The sequence below is a fragment of the Elephantulus edwardii genome, unplaced genomic scaffold (assembly GCF_000299155.1).
Source record: "Elephantulus edwardii isolate Elephantulus edwardi_28Jun2011 unplaced genomic scaffold, EleEdw1.0 scaffold00077, whole genome shotgun sequence".
Lineage (NCBI taxonomy): Eukaryota > Metazoa > Chordata > Mammalia > Macroscelidea > Macroscelididae > Elephantulus > Elephantulus edwardii.
In genome coordinates, this window is record NW_006399827.1 from 10,835,352 (window position 1) to 10,854,169 (window position 18,818).

Consider the following 18,818-nt stretch of genomic DNA (forward strand, 5'->3'; position numbering starts at 1 on the left):
TGCCAACCTGGAACTCAGATTTTCTGCAAGAGAAAGAAACCCCAAACATTGATCTTAGTGAGCCATTACATTTTGGGATATCTTTATTACTTCATTTTTGTTTAAAGGGTCACTGTATGTTATAGTCAAGCCAATGGAACTTACAATAACATATTACTACAAAAGAAGTCTTGGTGATGCGGTTGTTAAGTGCTTGGCTGCTAACTGAAAGGTCAATTGTTCAAATCTACCAGTTCCTTTAAAGGAGAAAGATGTAGCAATGTACTTCTATAAAGATTTACAGCCTTGGAAATCATATGGAGCTGTTCTACTCTGTCCTATAGCATCGTTATGAGTCAGGATTGACTTGACAGCAATAGGTTTGGTTTTGGCTATTACCTTCATTCTGTATCAGTTACCTATTACTCCTAACACAAAAATACCATGAACGTTGTTGTTATTAGGTGCCATTGAATCGAGTACAATGCTTAGTGACCCTATGAACAGTCGATCTGAACCCTACCCTATCCTTTGTCATCTTCATCATCTCTGACACACTAGAGCCCATAGCTGAAATCATTGTATCAATCCATCTTATTGAGGGTTTTCCTTTCCTTCACTGACCCTCCATCTTTCCAAGCATGACATCCCTATCCAAGGAATAGGCTAATCTAGCTACATGTCCAAAGTACGAAAGATGAAAGCTTGACCATCTTTGCCTTCAAGGAGCCCTTTGACTGCACTCTTCCCAAGACATGGCTGTTTGTTCTTTTGGCAGGCCATGGGATATTCAGCGCTCTTCTCCAGCACCTCAACTCAAAGGCATCAATTTTTCTGTCATCCTTATTCATTGTCCAGCTCTCTCATGTGTAGCAAGTGGCTGAGAAAATGTACCTGAACCAGGTGTACTTTAGTATTTAGAGTGACATCATTGCCCTTCAGCATTTTGAAGAGGTCCCTCGATGCAGTAAGTCTCCTGATTTCCTGACTGCTGGTTCCAAGGGTGTTGATTGTTGATTCAAACAACATAAAATCATTGAAGGCTCCAATTCCTTCTCCAACTATCCTAGTATGAATAGATGGCTTTAAAAGGCAAAAGTAATTGTCTTATAGTCCTAGGGGCTAAAAGTTGACATAGGGATCTTGGCCATGTCAGTCCCATCTGTGGTCCCTCTCCTAGCTTCTGGTGTCTGCTGGTTGTAATCCTTGGTGTTCCTTTGCTGCTTACAGCTACATCTCCTTTCATTGTTATATGACATTGTCCCCTGTGTATTTGTATCCTGCTCTTAAAACTCAGAATGTAGATCCTTTTCCGGTTTATAAGCATGATGACTGGGAGTTCATACCTCTGTATGACCTGTGCCACCCATTAAACCTTGTTATAACACTATCACACTACCCATCTGACATGAAAAACAAAAACAGAAACAACTCAGAATGGATTAGGTTTGGCATCTGTCCTACTCTGACACATTAGGTCTTCAACATAACTTTTTAAAGAATGCAATTCAATCCATAGCTCAGCCTATTTACATGTGATGAATGGCCCTTAGGAGTCCAGAAGTTATTTTACCCATCTCACTGTCTCTAGGTCACAGCAATACATAGCAGAAATTTAAGACCCTTTCCTTTACATTTTTTTTCTTTTTTCTCTTTCCATTTTTAAAGACGTGTTAAGAAGATTTCATTGCTCCTGTTTTTGAAAGATGGACTTGGAATCTGATAGAAATGCTGTTAAGACTCTTTCCCTTTATTATAGACTCCAAAGGACACACTAAAACAAAAAAGTCATCAGTTTCATTTTTTTCCTTCTTACATCATCTTGCTATAGCAAACTCCACTCCATTCCTAACTGGAAAGTTGGGGGAGGGAAGATGGAGCAGAAAATTAGACAACTATGAATGGAGGATGGCTGGATGAACCCACAGGAACCCAAACTCTGACCTGCAGCCAAGGGGAGAGACAAGGATGGCTCAGAGGCCAAACGCCTAGGGAAATGGAACAAAAGTGCCCAAGTGACTTGTCGTTAACTCTCCAGTAGAGGAGATAGGATTTCAATCTAGACACTGCTTTCTTTTTTTTTTTTTAATTTTATTTTATTATTTTTGTGTGAGTGTACTGTCAAATCAGATCTGACTGGTACAGGAGGAGATTGTCCCTCCTTCCCCGGCAGAGCATCTGGTGGATTCGAACCATGTGCCTCTGGGATTGTAGTTGCAGCTCCTTGCCACTAGGCCACCAGAGCTCCCCTAACACTGCTTTCTTATGCTTCTAATCTCTAAGATAATTTGACCCTCACTAGCTGACCCACTGGATTCTTCATCAGTTCATCATCAACAGTCAAGATTTTAACAGATCCTATGACATTTACAAAGTCTTCCTCCTAACCCAACTCTTCTCTTTTGGAATGTGGTCCTGGGCTGACTCAGAAGTGGTGTTTAAAAGGTTTAGCTGAGCAGATGGTTTGAAATGTGAAGACTGAATACCACCTCTCAAAAGCCAAGAGCTGGCAGATAGCTCATGGAGAAGAGGAGAAAAGAACCAGGCACCACATAGCCACAGGTGGGGAGCCAGGGTTGGGAGGAGGAGCAGTCTCATTCTGTCACACCACTGGCCCGGATCACAGGGCAGGTCTGGAACGGAAGTGCCAGTTGCAAATGCTCCCACCTCATCTCACAGCTCACCAAATATTACAGCTTAGCACATAAAACCCAGAGCACTAAGCTGCCAGGAGTGTTAAACTCAAGGAGCTGTGACCAGAAGCAGGGAGTCTCTGGGGATGGGAGTATAAAGGCTACACGGGCAAGCCCAGTAGTTCCTGTTAGGACCTCTTGTCTCAGGCTGGAGCTGAAATCAACCCATTCACTTAGCCCTTGCCCCAAGACCCACCTCTGCCTCCTGCCTCTCCATGGTAACAAAATTTAGGGGAGTTCTCGTACCTTCTTAAGAGGAGCTGAGATGTCTCTGAGCAGAAAATAAATGCCTTCAAGCCACATAAATCAGTGAAAATTAGCAGGAGTTAAAGTAAAAAAAGAAAAATCCTCCACCACTTGAATGTTTGAGCCAACATTCTCAGTGATTTAAAGCTGTATAATTAGAGTGATCCAATCTTGGTTGTATTTTTCCCCCACCCTCCTCCCTCCCCTTCTCCTTTGCAGACAAAAATCCTATGAGACAGGTCCCTACTGGCCACTAGCTCCTCATGCTAGAAGCAGGTGTGTGCACCTGTCTGCTTAGCACCTTGATGGATATTTGTGTTATCTCTGCTCTTCTCCTTGCCTGTCTTGTAATGAATAGTCAGCCCCAGGCTAGGGACGCATTGTGAGTGAGGAGACAACCAGCATTCTGTGCAGTTGCTCTCTTCCTTCTTACAAAAGTGGAGAGGTGCAGCTGCTAACCCCAAGTGAAACGTGGCATCATTCCAGAGGTAGGATAGGGGTGAGGTGAAGGATGAGTACAGGGCCTGAAATACTTGGAATTTTGACCTCGGAACTTGCGAAAAGAAATATAATGGAACAAAGATCTCTCAGGCCCAAATTAAGAACGTTAACTCATCAGCTGACATGTAGAGGGATGCAATGAATTTAGATGTCTTGACTCACTTGAGAAAACTGAGACCCAGAGGGATAAGCTGTTATAGGGAAGTAGAGGTAGAATTTTGAATAAAAAATTGATATGTTCAAATGCCTTATCCTTCACGTACAGGTAATATACCTATATGACTATGAGCAAGTTCTTTGAACCTTTGTTTTCTCTGCTTTACTATCAGAATCATGATAGTATCTCACAGAGTTAAAATGAAGATTAAAGTAAGTAAGTAAATGTCCTAGCATGTGACTAGCTAAAAACTCAAACTTGTCAAGTCAGTCCTGAGTCCTAACAACTCTATGGAACAGAGTGGAATGGTCCTATGGTATTTCCAAGGCTATAGCAGATCATCATGTTTTTCTCTTGTAGAGTAGCTGGACGGTTTGACTTTTGAATTAGCATTCTAGTGCTTAAACACTATGCCACCAGGGCTTTTAATATTAGTGTCTAAAATATAGGACTTGCTCAGTATTTTCCCACTTTGCAACTTTCAGTTTGTTCAAGGCTGTACATCAAGCTAAGAAAGAACCATAGTTCCAAGCTAGACCACTCAACTTTTCATCCTATGCCTGGTATCAAATGCTTGGGGACCTGTCCCTAGGGGCTCTAACTTTAGAAAGCAAATTGAATGAAAGAGAGAACAGAATTAGTAGGTTACTCTAGGTGGTAGACTGTTCAATGCCTAATCCACAGAAGGAAGAAGAATATTATCAGGTACAGTGACAGGTTCAATTTCTGACCCAGCCACATTAACTTGTGACCCTGAGTCTCAGTTTCTCCAGTTGTGAAATTATTATAATTGTAATTGTTACATCATAGATTGGCTCTGAGAGTCAATAGAGACTGTGAATGGAAAAAGACTTTGTAAATGGCTCACTAGGTAGAATGAAGTGGTAAAGATCTTACTCAGCAGAACTTCTCTTGGGAAGGAAACTCTCTGCTTAGAAGAGTGCCCTGATGTATGCTTATCTGTGTAAGTAGGCGGCAGGTATTGCCAAGATTGTAAGGAATGGAGGATATTGTTCTGCATGAGGCAGGGAAGAGGAAAGAGAGGAGGAAAAAGAACATTGGAGGGGGATGGGGAGTGTCAACTGGAGTTTATATCTGAATACTGTACTATTTGCCTTTCAGGGCCTTAATTTCCTGGGGTTAAAAAGGTTACTTAGCCTTCTTGGGCCCCATATTTTCCATAAGTAAGAAGTAGCATCTCCTTGTTCACTCAGATACTTGATAGATGGATGAGGTAACAGATGTAAAGTACTTTGAGAGCTTTTTTAAAAACAATCCCATTGTGAAATGGGATTATTATGAATACCACATCTCACGTGGTAAAAGTTCTGCTTCATCCCTCCTGTCCTAAGAAGCCAAAGACGACTTTTCCCACTCTGTTTAGTTTATCCTTTTGATTAAGTGCCAAAACTGTTCCACTTTTCTTTTTCTCAACAGAAACCAAATGGATCTCCCCTAAAACTATCCACAATCCAAATATCACAGACCATGGATTCCTTTCCTACCATTCATCTCTGTAGGGATAGGGACTGACTTTTGTGTGTGCTGGAAAATGTTTAACAAACAGCTTTCTAAGGAAAATTAGTTTTGATTTGTAATGTTTGTTATATAATCATGACTAATTTCAAGTTATCAATATGACATCATTAAATGCACAATTGGGGAGATATATCCAGTAGCACCCCATTATATGTTATTTCCACTACACAGCTACAATAGCTGTAAATAATCTCATTCAAGTAAAATGTTGAAATGAAAGGATTTGAAGCTAGAAAAAAGGAAAGAATATGTTCAGCATTTCTTAATCTGAAAGAATCAAATAAGAAAAATTCAAGCCTCAAGTTGTAATATTAAATAATTTTATGGTCAAAATATTGAACAATGCAGAAAACATCAAAAGAAGATGAAAGCAATGAGGAAATGAGAGAAGTGTTGTTGCATTGATATTTTAAAATCAATATAATGAAACAAAATAAATATGAACTATTGAACAAAAGACTAATTTGCTCTATAAACTTTTGCTCAAATCACAATAAAAAGTGGTTTTTAAAAAGATGATGGGGCCATCAACAAACAAACGGATAGAGAAGCTCTGGTAGATTCACATAACGGAATACTATGCAGCATTAAAAAACAAGGAACTCATGAAATATTATGCAAAATGGGTGACCCTAGAGGACATTATGCTGAGTGAAATATCTCAGTCACAAAAGGGCAAATATTGCATAGGGGCACTGTTGTAAAATGGGACTGACATCAGGGTTGAGGGAAGACAGAGAAGGAGGGGAGGAATGATGTATACTGTATTGAAACAGATGAGAGAGAGAACTATTTAAAAGGGATATATAATTGGATTATTATTGTCATGATAAGAGTCCAGAATGAAGGCTGCACAGTGGAGTGGACTTGGGGGGAAGGATTACATAACAATGAAAGAATTTTTCTTTTACTTTTCAAGGAGAAGAGTGAATTGGTAGGGGGGAAGGGGTGGGCAGGGAGAAAAGTGCAACAATGAATGACTGGAAACCCTAAGTCTCTGTACACTTTCATTAAAATTAATAATAATAAAAACTGGAAACAAAAGTAGAGAAAACAACAACAATAAAAAGATGATGGTAGGAATACATAGGATTAGTGTACCCAAAATTATAGGCCAAGCATTTACCCTTTTCAGGAGGTAGCATACAATCATGAACCAATAGTATTAAAGGAAGAATTCCAAGATGCACTGAAGACATTGACAGGAAAACAAGGCCCCAGGAATGGATGGAAACCCAATTAATGGATGGAAAACCAATTGAGATTTGTCAACAAACAAATGCAAAACATGAAGTACTCACATATCACACCAAGAAATTGGAAAGATAGCTGTGTGACCAACTGTCTCCATTTGTGTACATGCCAGAGCAAGGTGATAGAAGAGAATGTGGAAATTATTGAACAATAGTGGCATTCACTTCCTAATCAACATGACTCTGGAAACTCTATGAATTTTGATAAATGAAGATAGTTATAGGAAAGCTTCAGGTCTTTTGTTCATAGGGTTGCTATGAGTTGTGCTTGACTCGACAGCAATCAACAACAACAACAACAATCATTAACATCACACACAAATAATTTTTGTGGAATATTATCATTTTTCTCGTTGGCACTAATAAAGAACTGTCAGAAATTCAAGCCAGGTTAGCATAGGACATGGAATGAGAAATGTAATTGCTGATATTAGTTCCATCTTGGCTGAAAGTAGAGAATACTAGAAAGACATTTTCTTGTGCCTTATTGATTATATGAAGGCATCCAACAGTGTGAATCATAAATTATGGATACATTGTGAAAATGAGAGTTCCAGAATACTTCATTGGGCTCATATGGACACATAGGTCAAGAATCAGACTTTGGAACAGAACAAGGGGATACCATATGATTTAAAATCAGGAAAACTGTATATAGGAATTGTATCCTTTTACTGTATTTATTCAGTCTGTATACTGCTTAAGTAATCTGAAACACTGAACTATATGAAGGTTCCAGCTTCAGATCTTAGCAAATTACAGTACTTTTTTTGTTTTCTCAAGTTACTGTTTAATAGCTTCTGTTCAGTTGTATTACTTCATCCTTTCTTCCATTTGCTTTACTCTACATTCAAGAGCAAGTTTCAGAGTTTCTTCTGAAATCCATTTTGTTCACTTGCTTCTTCCCTGTTTTTGAAATGACTCCTGCCTCTTTTTTATTTATGTGACATCATTTTTGCTATCCTACAACCCATCTGGTCTTCAGTCATTAGTATTCAGTGTATCAAATCTATTCTTAAGCTATTGTTGTTGTGTGGCATTGAATCTGAACTGACTCATAGCATGTAGTCTCTATAAATATTGCATAAGGCAATAGGAGGATAACTCAGTAAGATGTATTATACTATATATATATATATATATATGGCAGAAAAAGGGGAAGGGAAAATCACTGAGTTAGCAGAAGTTATTGGGTGGAGGGTTGGTGAAGGAATGAGAATGGTTCAATGGAGACTTGAAAAGATGGGGTGATAATGTTGTTGTTGTTGTTATATGCCGTCGAGTCGTTTCCGACTCATAGCGACCCTATGCACAACAGCCCTAAACCCTGATCTATCCTGCGCCAACCGCACCACCTCTGACACACCCATCCCGATTACCCCAGTCACCGAATCAATCCATCTCACAGAGGGTCTTCCCCTCCTGCGTTGTCTCTCAACCCTCCCAAGCATGATGTCCCTCTCCAAGGACCCGTCCCTCCTGGCAACATGTCCAAAGTATGTCAGACGAAGCCCCAGAATCCTTGCCTCCAAGGAGTAGCTTGGTTTAATCCTCTCCAAGATAAATCTGTTTGTTTTCCTGGCAGTCCAGGGTACACTCAGTACCCTTCTCCAGCACCATAGCTCAAAAGCATCCACTCTCCTTCTGTCCTCCCTAGTCATTGTCCAACTCTCTGATGCATAACAAGCGATTGCAAATACCGTGGCCTGTATCAGGCGCACCTTAGTCTCCAGAGAGACACTGTTGCTCCTGAGTACTTTAGAGAGGTCCCTAACAGCAGACTTTCCCATCGCGATATGCTTTTTGATTTCCTGACTGCTGGTGCCAAGAGTGTTGACTGTGGAGCCGAGCAAACTGAAGCTGTGAACAATCTCAATCTCTTCGTTATCCATCCTGACGCTGCCAATTGCTCCAGTGGTGAGAATCTTTGTCTTCTTGACATTGAGCCTCAGTCCATACTGAAGGCTGCAGTCCTTGACCCTTTGCAGCAAGTGCATGAGGTCCTCCTCAGTTTCAGCAAGCAGGGTTGTGTCATCTGCATAACGGAGATTGTTAATAGACCTTCCACCAATCCTGATGCCACAATTCTCCTCATAGAGCCCAGCCTCTCGGAGAGGGGTGATAATAGGCATAGAAAAATGGTAATTCATTATATAAAAGGTAATGTATATGAATGACTCTGTTGTTGTGTACTGTCAAGTTGGAACTAACCCATAGCTGACTCTCCAGAGGGTTTTCAGAGGCAGTTAATTACATGGGAGGATATTGCCCATTCTCTCATGGAGCAGCTGGTGGATTTGAACTGTTTGCCTCCAGGATTGTGCAGCTCCTTGCCACTAGGCCACCAGAGCTCCCTTTACAAATAAAGGTGATCCATATTTATTCCCATTTTCAAAAAAGGTGATACAACAGAGTGTGGAAATTGTCGAATGATATCCCTAGTATTACAAGTAAGCAAAATCCTGCTGAAGATTATCCAAAAGTGACTGGAACATCAAACTACCAGGAACACAAGCTGGGTTTAAAAGAGACTATGGGACTCAGGACATCATTAATAATGTAAAATAGATCTTGGCTGAAAGCAGAGAGTACCAAGGGAATGTCTATATGTGTTTCATTGACTATGTAAAGGTGGGTGGATCACAACAAATTGTGGCTAACTTTGACCAGAATGGGAATTCCAGAACACCTGGTTGTGTTTATGCAAAACCAATACTTGGACCAGGAGGAACTCATGAGAATAGAGCAAGGAAACATTGCATAGTTCAAAATCAGAAAAGCAGTATGTCAAGGATGTGTCCTGTTGCCATACTTTTTCAATCTGTATGCAGAACAGATCATTTAAGAGAATGGATTTTATGAAGAAGAATGTGGCATCAGGATTGGAGGAAGATTCACCAATAATCTGTGTTATGCAGATGACACAAGTTTACTTGCAGAAACTGAGGAAGGCCTGAAGCATTTGCTATAGAGGGTCAAAGTCTGTAGTCTGCAATATGGATTGAAGCTCAACATCAAGAATACAAAGATTCTCACCACTGGGCCAATTGGCAGCATCATTATAGATGGAGAAGAGATTAAGATTGTTAACAATTTTAACTTGTTCAATTCCATCAACACTCTTGACATCAGTAATCAGGAGAGAAAAAGATGAATTGCATTAGGGAAATAAGCTGTCAGGGACCTCTCCAGAGTGCTAAAGAACAAGGATGGCAGCCTAGAGACTAAGGTGCCTGATGCAGGCCATGGTCTTCACAATTACTTGCTATACATCACAGAGTTGGACCAAGGATGACAGCACAATTGATGCCCTTGAGTTGTGGTTCTGGAGAAGAGTATTGAACATACCATGGACTGTTAAAAGAGCTAATAGGTCTGTCCTAGAGAGGGTAAAACCAAGCTGCTCCTTGGAGGCAAGGATTTTGAGACTTTGTCTCATATACATTGGGCAGATAGCCAGGAGGAACCAGTCTTTGGAGAAGTATTTCATGATTGGAAGGGTGGAGGAACAGCACAGGAAAGGAAGACCCTGGATGAGATGGATTTACACAATAACTAGGGTAATAACACTTGATGTGTCAAAGACAGTGAGATTGGCTCAGGATAGATGAAGATTCAGAGCTATTGTGCATTGGGTCGCTATGAATTATAGTCAATTCAACAGCACTTAACAACATATGAATGATTGCATAAAACACAAAGTACATGTACAAAACACAATATACATGAATGATTATAGGCAAACCAATAAAACTTTTAATTCACACAACCAGAGGGACACTACCTTTGGGTTAGCTGTGTAAGTCCCTACTCATTAGGCCACCAGATTAATAGCTGGGAAACATACTATTAGTGATAGAAACTATGCCAAAGATCACTTGATAAAATTTCACAGAAGCAATATCCTGCTAATTGGAAATACTTCCCACCACCACCACTATGAACATAAGCAGTGACTATACACATGGACCTTACTAACTGGTATACACAGGAATCATATTTACTACATCTATAGAAAGAGACTGTGGAGAAGCTCGGTATCATCAGTCAGAATAAAGCCAGTGGCCCACTTCAAAACACACTGTCAATTACTCATATACAAGTTCAAGTGAAAGCTTAAGAAAAATGAAAACCAGTTCATGTGAGCCAAAGCACAACCTTAAGTATATACTTCTGAGTGTTTTAAATGTTTATCGCTGTTTTGTTCACAATAGCAAAGAGTTGGAAAAAACCCAAGTGCTCATCAACAAATGAATGGATAGAGCTCTGGTATATTCACACAATGGAATACTACACTGCATTAAAAACAAGGAACTTATGACATATTATTCAAAATGGGTAAGCCTGGAGACATTATGCTGAGTGAAATATCTCAGTCACAAAAGGACATATACTGCATAGTGCCACTGTTGTAAAGTGACATTGGGGTTGGGGGGAGACTGAGAAAGATGGGATAAATTATGTATACTGTATTGAAACAGATGAGGGAGAGAACTGTTGAAAAGGGATATATGATTAGGTATCATTGTCATGACAGGAGTCCAGAACTAAGGTTGCATAGTGGAGTGGACTTGAGGGAAGGGATTGAAAAATTTTTTCTTTTACTTTTCAAAGAGTGAACTGGATGGGGAAGGGTGGGCAGTGAGAAAAGTGCAACAGTGAATGAATGGAAATCCAAAGTCTCTGTAAACTTTCATTAAAATTAATAATAAAAAATTTAAAAGTCCTATTTATTTTTTATAAATTCTAATTTTCTTATATTCATACTTTTTTACATCTCACGTTTTAATCATTAATAAATATTTGCACCTGTTTCTTCTAATTTTGAATCATGCCACATCAATAAATGAAGATACCAAAGCCTTTGCACTATCCACATCATTCAGGTGGATTCCACCTCATTCATGTCCACATCCTGAATTGTTCCATCCACATCATTCAGCTCAACTCTGCTTTTAAGAGGCAGTTCTCTAGTTTTATTTAGCATGCCTTGCAACCTGAGATTTTGTCTTCTGGTGTTTTATCAGTCAATGCCTCACTGCTGTTTTTAAGGTTTTCACTGACTTTTTTCTTTTCTTTTCTTTGAAGTGGATCTTCAAGTCTGTCTTAGTAAAGAAGCTCCACCAAAATTTCTCCTGAATGGGTGACACTGGTGGTGGGTAAATAGTGGCGGCATAGCTTCCAGCAGATCATAGCCTCTGTCAATCTGAGTCCCAGATTTTATACATTCTTTACCTTGAGTCCCTCCATTGCCTTGTGCTACATGATATAAACTTGTCTTCCTTTTGCACCATAAAATATTCAGGCAAATCTACTAGAGCTACCATTTCTTGAGCACTGATCACTGTCCAAATCCAGCTTGAAGCCACAGGAGGAGGAGTTAAACTGTTACTGCAATTCATAAAGCTTACCTCCAAATGCCAAGAGCAGAGAGAGAAGAATGAAGAGCGCATTTGAGAGGACTGATTTCTCTATGGCTTATAACAGGAAGTTCTTATCATGCTAGAACCCTAGGGTGGTGATTTTTGTTTGCCATTAAGTCAGATTCAACTCATAGTTGACACTCCAGTGAGTTTTCAGAGACAGTTAATTGCATTGGAAGAGATTGTCTATCTTTCTCCCACAGAGTGGCTGGTAGACTAGAACTGTGTGCTTTTGGGATTGAAGCATAGCTTCTTACCATTAGGCCATCGTATTTATCACTGAGGGATTAAAGCACGTCTGATTCAGTAGGCTTGGGATGAGGCCCAAGGGCCCAACTGGTACTGATATTGTTTGTTTATGGAATATACTTTGAGAAATAGGGTCTTGGGCCATTGCCCAGTCCCTTCCAAGCCCCAGATGAATACATCTAAGGGAATCAGGACTGTAATAAAACCCCTCTTATTCCCTTCCTTCTTTTCCCTTCTATCAAAATACACATCTGGTGCAACAGAACTGTCTAGTAACAACCAAGCATTTTGTTTCTTCATTCTCTGAATCTTCTTCAAGCAAGCTGGAATGTAGACAGTCTGTAACTCTAGAACTTTCAGGTAGACTATTTTACTGGAAGAAACTCCTAGAAAATATTATTTCCCCACAACTTCCTTCATCTCCTTATTTCTCTTTGTATCCCTCATTCTTGCCATAAAGGCTGATGGGGAAAGCTAGTGGTCTCTCCAAAGAAAAATATTTTCAGCCAAACTCTGGGATGATGGGTGAGGTGCAGAAAGAAACTCTCCTAAGTAGAATCTCTCGATAGAATCACAGCCAAATGGTCATTCTACTTGTCTACCTTTATTGTTGCCAGACTGTTGCTTTTAAAAATGAGATTTGGCTATAATTGAGGCTTCTGCTCCACCTCCAGTTCTTACTGGAAGCCCCTTTGAAAGTACTATTTAGAGAATAACTGAAAACCAGTGAATATTAAATTATAGATTTGTATCTGTGCAGAAAAGATGGCCACCGGAGGGTAGGGAATCTTGGGCAGTATTTCCAATCCAGAGATGCTCCCATTGTGGATTAATGAGAACCCCTACTCAGATAAAGATGAGTATGAGAAAGCAAATTAATCCTTTTTCCTTATAAATCATGGAAGCATGGGCTCATGAGGCTTAGAAAAGAGATTGTATGCTTACCTCAACTCTAAAGCAGGAGGTTATAGCTGTGGTCTTTGCCCCTGGATACCTGGACCAAGTGGCTTGTATGAAGAAGATTGGATGTAGGGATCTCTTTCATTGCAGTGGAGTTAGAATTGATTCATAGCTGACCCTCTGGTAAGTTTTCAGAGGCTTTAATTCGCACAGGAGGAGACTGCCTATCTTTCTACCACAGAGCTGCTGGTGGCTTCAAATCATCTACCTCTGGGCTGACAGTAAAATTTGTCATCCACTAGGCCACCAGAGAGAGGCCCTAGGAATATCTCCATTAATTCTAGACATCAGACATGATGCAGATGTGCACAGGTGGCTGCACTAGTGCTTGTAACACCCTCATATAAAGAAATTAAAGCTAGATAATGGATTAAAATGGTTTACCCACAATTCCTTCTCCTCAGGAATTTAGATAAATTTCTGAAAGAAGGATAATGCAATGATCTTAATGAGACTATATCTTCTAGTAAGACTTTCCTCCCACCCCATAGTCACTCACAGCAATACCCACATGAGATAAAAGGAAAAAGGAGCACAATGATGTGAGGATTCCCCAGGGATGGCTTCTACGTCACCACCAGACCCCACTTAGAAAAAGCTTCCCCAGGGATGTATGTCTGGCGGCTTAGGGATAATACTGCTTGCTTTCCTTCAAAAAACTACAGAAGAGGGTGAGATCCCAGTTTCTTGGTGAGTAGACACACTGTCCCATTACATTCACTAAACCTTTTACTTGGCACTTTAAAAAGCATCTGGCACTATAAAGCAATTTATAGTTTACAAGGTACTCTTCAAATACGTTACCTCGTTGAATTTTTTACAACTCTATGAGATAAGGTGGAGCAGGTTTGTCACCATTTGACAAACAAGAACCTGAGGTCCAGAGAAGATAAATCGCTAACCTAAATTCAAACTCTCTTTGGTAGTAGAGCCAAGGCTGGAAATCAGATTCCTTGATTCCTCACACTGTGTCTTTCCTTATATTGTCTTCCTTTTTATGCTGGTTTTAATTATTTTCTTATTTTGTCTCTTCACGGACATGGCCATATCTTAAGAACATGAACTTTGTCTTTCTTGTTTATGAGTATTTCCTCAATGACCTAGAATAGTCTGATGAATGAAAGACTGAAAAAGAGAGAGAAGGAAAGATAATTACAAACTATGAGAAAGAAGGCTGATTCTTGGTATCTCTTCCAATACAATAGAAAGGTGAATATTACTGATAAGAAAAACTACCTAATATTCAGTGAGTGTAACTTACTCCCAGGAAGTCATCTGACCCTGTAAAGTAATATATTTTAAAGAAGAAGTTTGCTGCCATGGATTCTAGAACCTTAAATACTGATTCTCTTTTCTTGGTATTTTTCTTTTCCCACTTGCAGGGTAAGACATTTGCCCTTTGAACAGATTGCTCAGAATTTCAATTCTGCATATTAAAAAAAATTAGAAAATACTTAGGCACTATGGGATCTTGTAACAATGGTTTTACATCTCCATGAATCTCTGCTACCACCAGAAATAATAAAATGGTTTGTTTCTCTTGGCAGCCTCTACCTAACAGTTCCCCATGTGTGTGTTGCTTTCTTCAATTTTCCCCTCTACAAAATCTGGTCATGTTTAATAACAATAAATCAGAGGAAAGATTGCAGCCCGGAAGAGAAGTCTGGGGCAGCCAGGGTTTCCACATCTGGGGCCCATTCGGGTTGAAGCGATGACAATTCCTAATAAATGTTAATGGAGAACCTCCTCAGATTCATACACTCCAGCCATAATTTAGCCTGTCTCCATGCCAGATGACCTTTTGAACATCCAGAACACACCCATCACAGCACCAGCTACAGTCCTGGATTGCTTCCTGCATATGAAGTGGAAAAAAACAAGGCTTGTTGTTATTGATTATGTTTCTCCCTTTTCTCTTCCTTGGATTTTTCTTCAAAGGCTTACAAAGCCTGGGGGCTTTCCTGCCACCCTGGTGGTTAGAGGGGAGGGAGTCTGGTTACAGGGTGTTACCCTTTTCTCCAGAGCAGGCCTCCCCAAGAAACCTGACCTGTTCCCACAAGAGAGGGGGGCCAGGCACCACAATTCTCCCCTTTCTTGGCTTCTGAGATCTGATGCTGATCCTGCTGTTGCTCTACTCACTCTAATAGCCATTCTCCCATCCTCTGTACCTTCACTTTTTCCTTTTTCTCTTCTTACACCTGCTACTTCCATTAATCTAAAGTCCACACTTAGTTTTGCAGACTTGACTTCCCTTTCAGGACATGGTCCTAAAATTTCCAACTGAGACCTGGGTATTTTCATTTGACAACCAGCCATCAACCAGGGTTGTTGGTTTGGTGGGATTTTCCCCCTAAAACAACTTATTATCTCTCCCAAACCAAGACTTTGACCTGGTTTGCTCTGGTTTGACTCTCCTGCTGAAAAATGCATGTTTCTACCTCAAATACATGAAATCAGTATTTACATTTTTTATAAAATCTCTAGATGACTTTTTAAAAGAAATGTTTTATATTGGTGATTTAACTCTAAATGATTTTTTATGAAATATTTTTAAATTATAGATTCTGATTCTGTATATCTGGGGCAGAAAGGCAAATTCCCAACAGAGAGGTCAACTGGAATGAACCTGTTCAAAGCCCTGGCCCAAATATACTTGGCCTTTCCTAGAAATTTCTATATATCTGTTAAGGGTTTGCTGCCAACTTAAACACTGCTCGTTTGAACACTCCATCTGTTCCTCAGGAGGAAATGGACCATCTCCTCCCATGTGATTTGTAAAGACTCTAAGTCAGTGATGGGACATAACGTCCATCCATCCATCCATCCATCCATCCATCCCTCCCATAAATTTATAATAGATAATGAGATCTATTCCTGTGTGTTTAAGAGTTTGAAGGTAAGATGGAATAGGTTCTCATTTAGCCTTACTTTAGTGTAAGAAAAAGGAATTGAATTCTAGAGGCAGAGTGTTTAACATGTGCTGTCAACCAAAGGTTAGTGGTTTAAATCCATCAGCTGCTCTGAGGGAGACTCTCCTCCTGCAAACATTTAAAGCTCTGGAGACCTGTCTTTAGAGTTGGAATGAACCAGATGGTAGTGGGTTTTAGTGCAAGAAAAGTGAAGGGAGTGAAGGTTATTGTGATGAAGAATATGTTGCAAGTAGGAGTTACTTCAATCATTTCAAAGTGAGGGCAAATTTACCTAATAGTAAAGGGTAAGTAAAAGTGGCCCATAAATCTTAACTGCTTGTATTCTTTCACCTGTACAGGTATAATATCAATGAGCCACCTTAGACACTCCCTTTCTTGCCTCTTTATCCCATAAAGTAACAGGATTATTAAATCTGCTATCCCAATCTCATTCCTTTTAACTTCCACTGCCACCCCTACACTTCAGGTCCACATCACCTCACTTTGAAATTGACTGCTAACTGGTTTCTCTCGTCAAACCACTCACGGACATGGTAATCAGATACATCATCATCCCTAGATGCTGTCTTGATTATGTTGGTCCTCATTGACTTATTATTATTTCTCAAAGTCTTTCATAATTATGTGCCCCTTGAGCTGTCTAAAATAATGTAATATTGGAGCCAGATCTTTAGAGTGTAAATCCAATTCTCCCTCCCCCGCTTACCTGGTCTAGAGACAAGCTTGATAAGAATTTATACATTGATTCAATATGTATTTATTGAACTATTGCTGTGTGCCAGTCTATGCTGGGTCCTGGAAGACTAAGTGGTGAGCATGATAAACACATTCCTTGCTCTATAGAAACATTTTAAAAAACAAAACACCCAATAATACAAAACGTGTAGACAAATTTTCGGTTTTTCAAACTAGTAAGTGCTAGAAAAGAAGACTGAGAGAGAATAAGGAGGTTCATCAATAATTTAATCAAGTTTCCAAAGTGTCACCTCTGCCACTGTAAACTCTTTGATTCCTACAGGAGTTTGCGCTTCTTCTTTTTTAAGTGAGAAAAAAAAATTGTATTTAAAATTAGTCACCTGGACTCAGTTAGATGATCCCAATTTTGTTGGCAATACCCAAAGCATCATAGTCAGAAGCAAACTGAACATGAATCATCTCTCCGTCAGGCCTGATCAAGGTGTTGACCTTAGCCACATCGATGCCATAGAGCTTCTTTACAGCTTGTTTGATTTGGTGCTTGTTGGCCTTGACAGCCACAGTGAACACAAGTGTGTTGTTATGTTCCATCTTCTTCATGGCTGACTCAGTGGTCAGGGGAAACTTGATGATGGCATAGTGGTCAAGCTTGTTTCTCCTGGGGGCACTCTATTGGGGGTATTTGGGCTGCCTTTGGAGTCTCAGCATCTTAGGCAGCTGCAAGGTGGGTGATGTGGAGATCTTTTTTTTTTTTTTTTGTGGCTGTGGATGCCCTTCAGGACTGCCTCCTTGGCCTTTAATGCCTTTGTTTTGCCTTAAGTTTTGAGAGGCATAGGGGCTTCCTTCTTCACTTTTAGCACCATCTTTATAGATAAGGAGGAGGTGATTCTTCTTGAGGGCTATCTCATAGCTCCAACAAGCACAAGAATACAATAGACTTTGTAAATACAAATAATAACTCTATTAGCCTAAGTAGATACTAAACAAATCAACATTTATGAAGCTTCTATATTTATGTGGAAATATAGTAATCTAGTGACTCCTTGTCTGGATTGCAGGTGAAATACATCTTTACTGTAATGTATGAAGAAATTAGGTTAGACACAGAGAAGAACTTCCTGGCCAAAGTTCAACAGCATGGATATCTGAAGGAGTAAGTCTATCAGTCAGTTTTTACTACAACAATACTATGTAATAAGCAACCTAAAATGTCAAGGGTTTACAACCTTTATTCTTTGCTGATGGGTTTGCACGTTGACTGCAGTGACTTTATTCCAAGCAGTGAGTGTTGTTTAGGTCTGCTTCTTGTACCTTTTCATTCTGGCGTCAGATTGAAGCAATCCCAAACATGCTGACATGTTTTTCTCATGGTAAAGGGAAGAAAACACATGAGATCAAGCCAAACAAAGCAAGTAGAGCTAAAAGCCTCTGCTTACATTTCATTGGCAATAGCAAGTCACATGGCTAAACCAATCACTAGTGGAGTAGAGAGAAGTTTACTCCTCCCTGGTAGGGGCACTGAGGAGAGTGAATACTTGCTAACAATAATACACTGCCACAGGGAGGTAGGTTATGGTATTTCTTTCACAAGTGGTCTTTACAAACAGAAGACATTGCTATCTATCTGGGTTCCTCTGGGTACCATATTACCTGAAGTATAGCAAAGGAAAACCAGCAGACATGATTTCTTAAAGATGCCTATTTTGGTACAAAGGCAGTGAAATTCGTGTTTGCTATCTCGTTGCCACTGAAGTCCTTTTTTGCTTTCCACTAGAGCTGTGTCATGGGAGTGATTTCTAGCCTGAGTCTTAATACCATAGCTTCTGTGTGATTGTATACAATGACTGTCACACAGCAAACATAAATACAGAAGAGGCTTTGATATCATCAGGGAACAGTATTCCTACTGCTGGGCCAGCTTTGTCTGCCACAGCATTGCAGTTAACTGTGGAATGAAATCGAAGGGCTAACTGATGGTCAGAGGGGATGAGTAAGAGGTCTATTGGTAACTGGGATAGGCAGGATTCAGCAGAAGGTGAGGCAGGAACAGATTTTTACCAAAAGCTCAAAATCCACTACCATCAAGTCAATTCCAACTCATAGCAACCTTTTTTTTTTAAATTTTATTAGTTTTAATGAACATTTACAGGGATTTGGGGTTTTCATTCCTTCATTGCTGCACCATTCTCTCC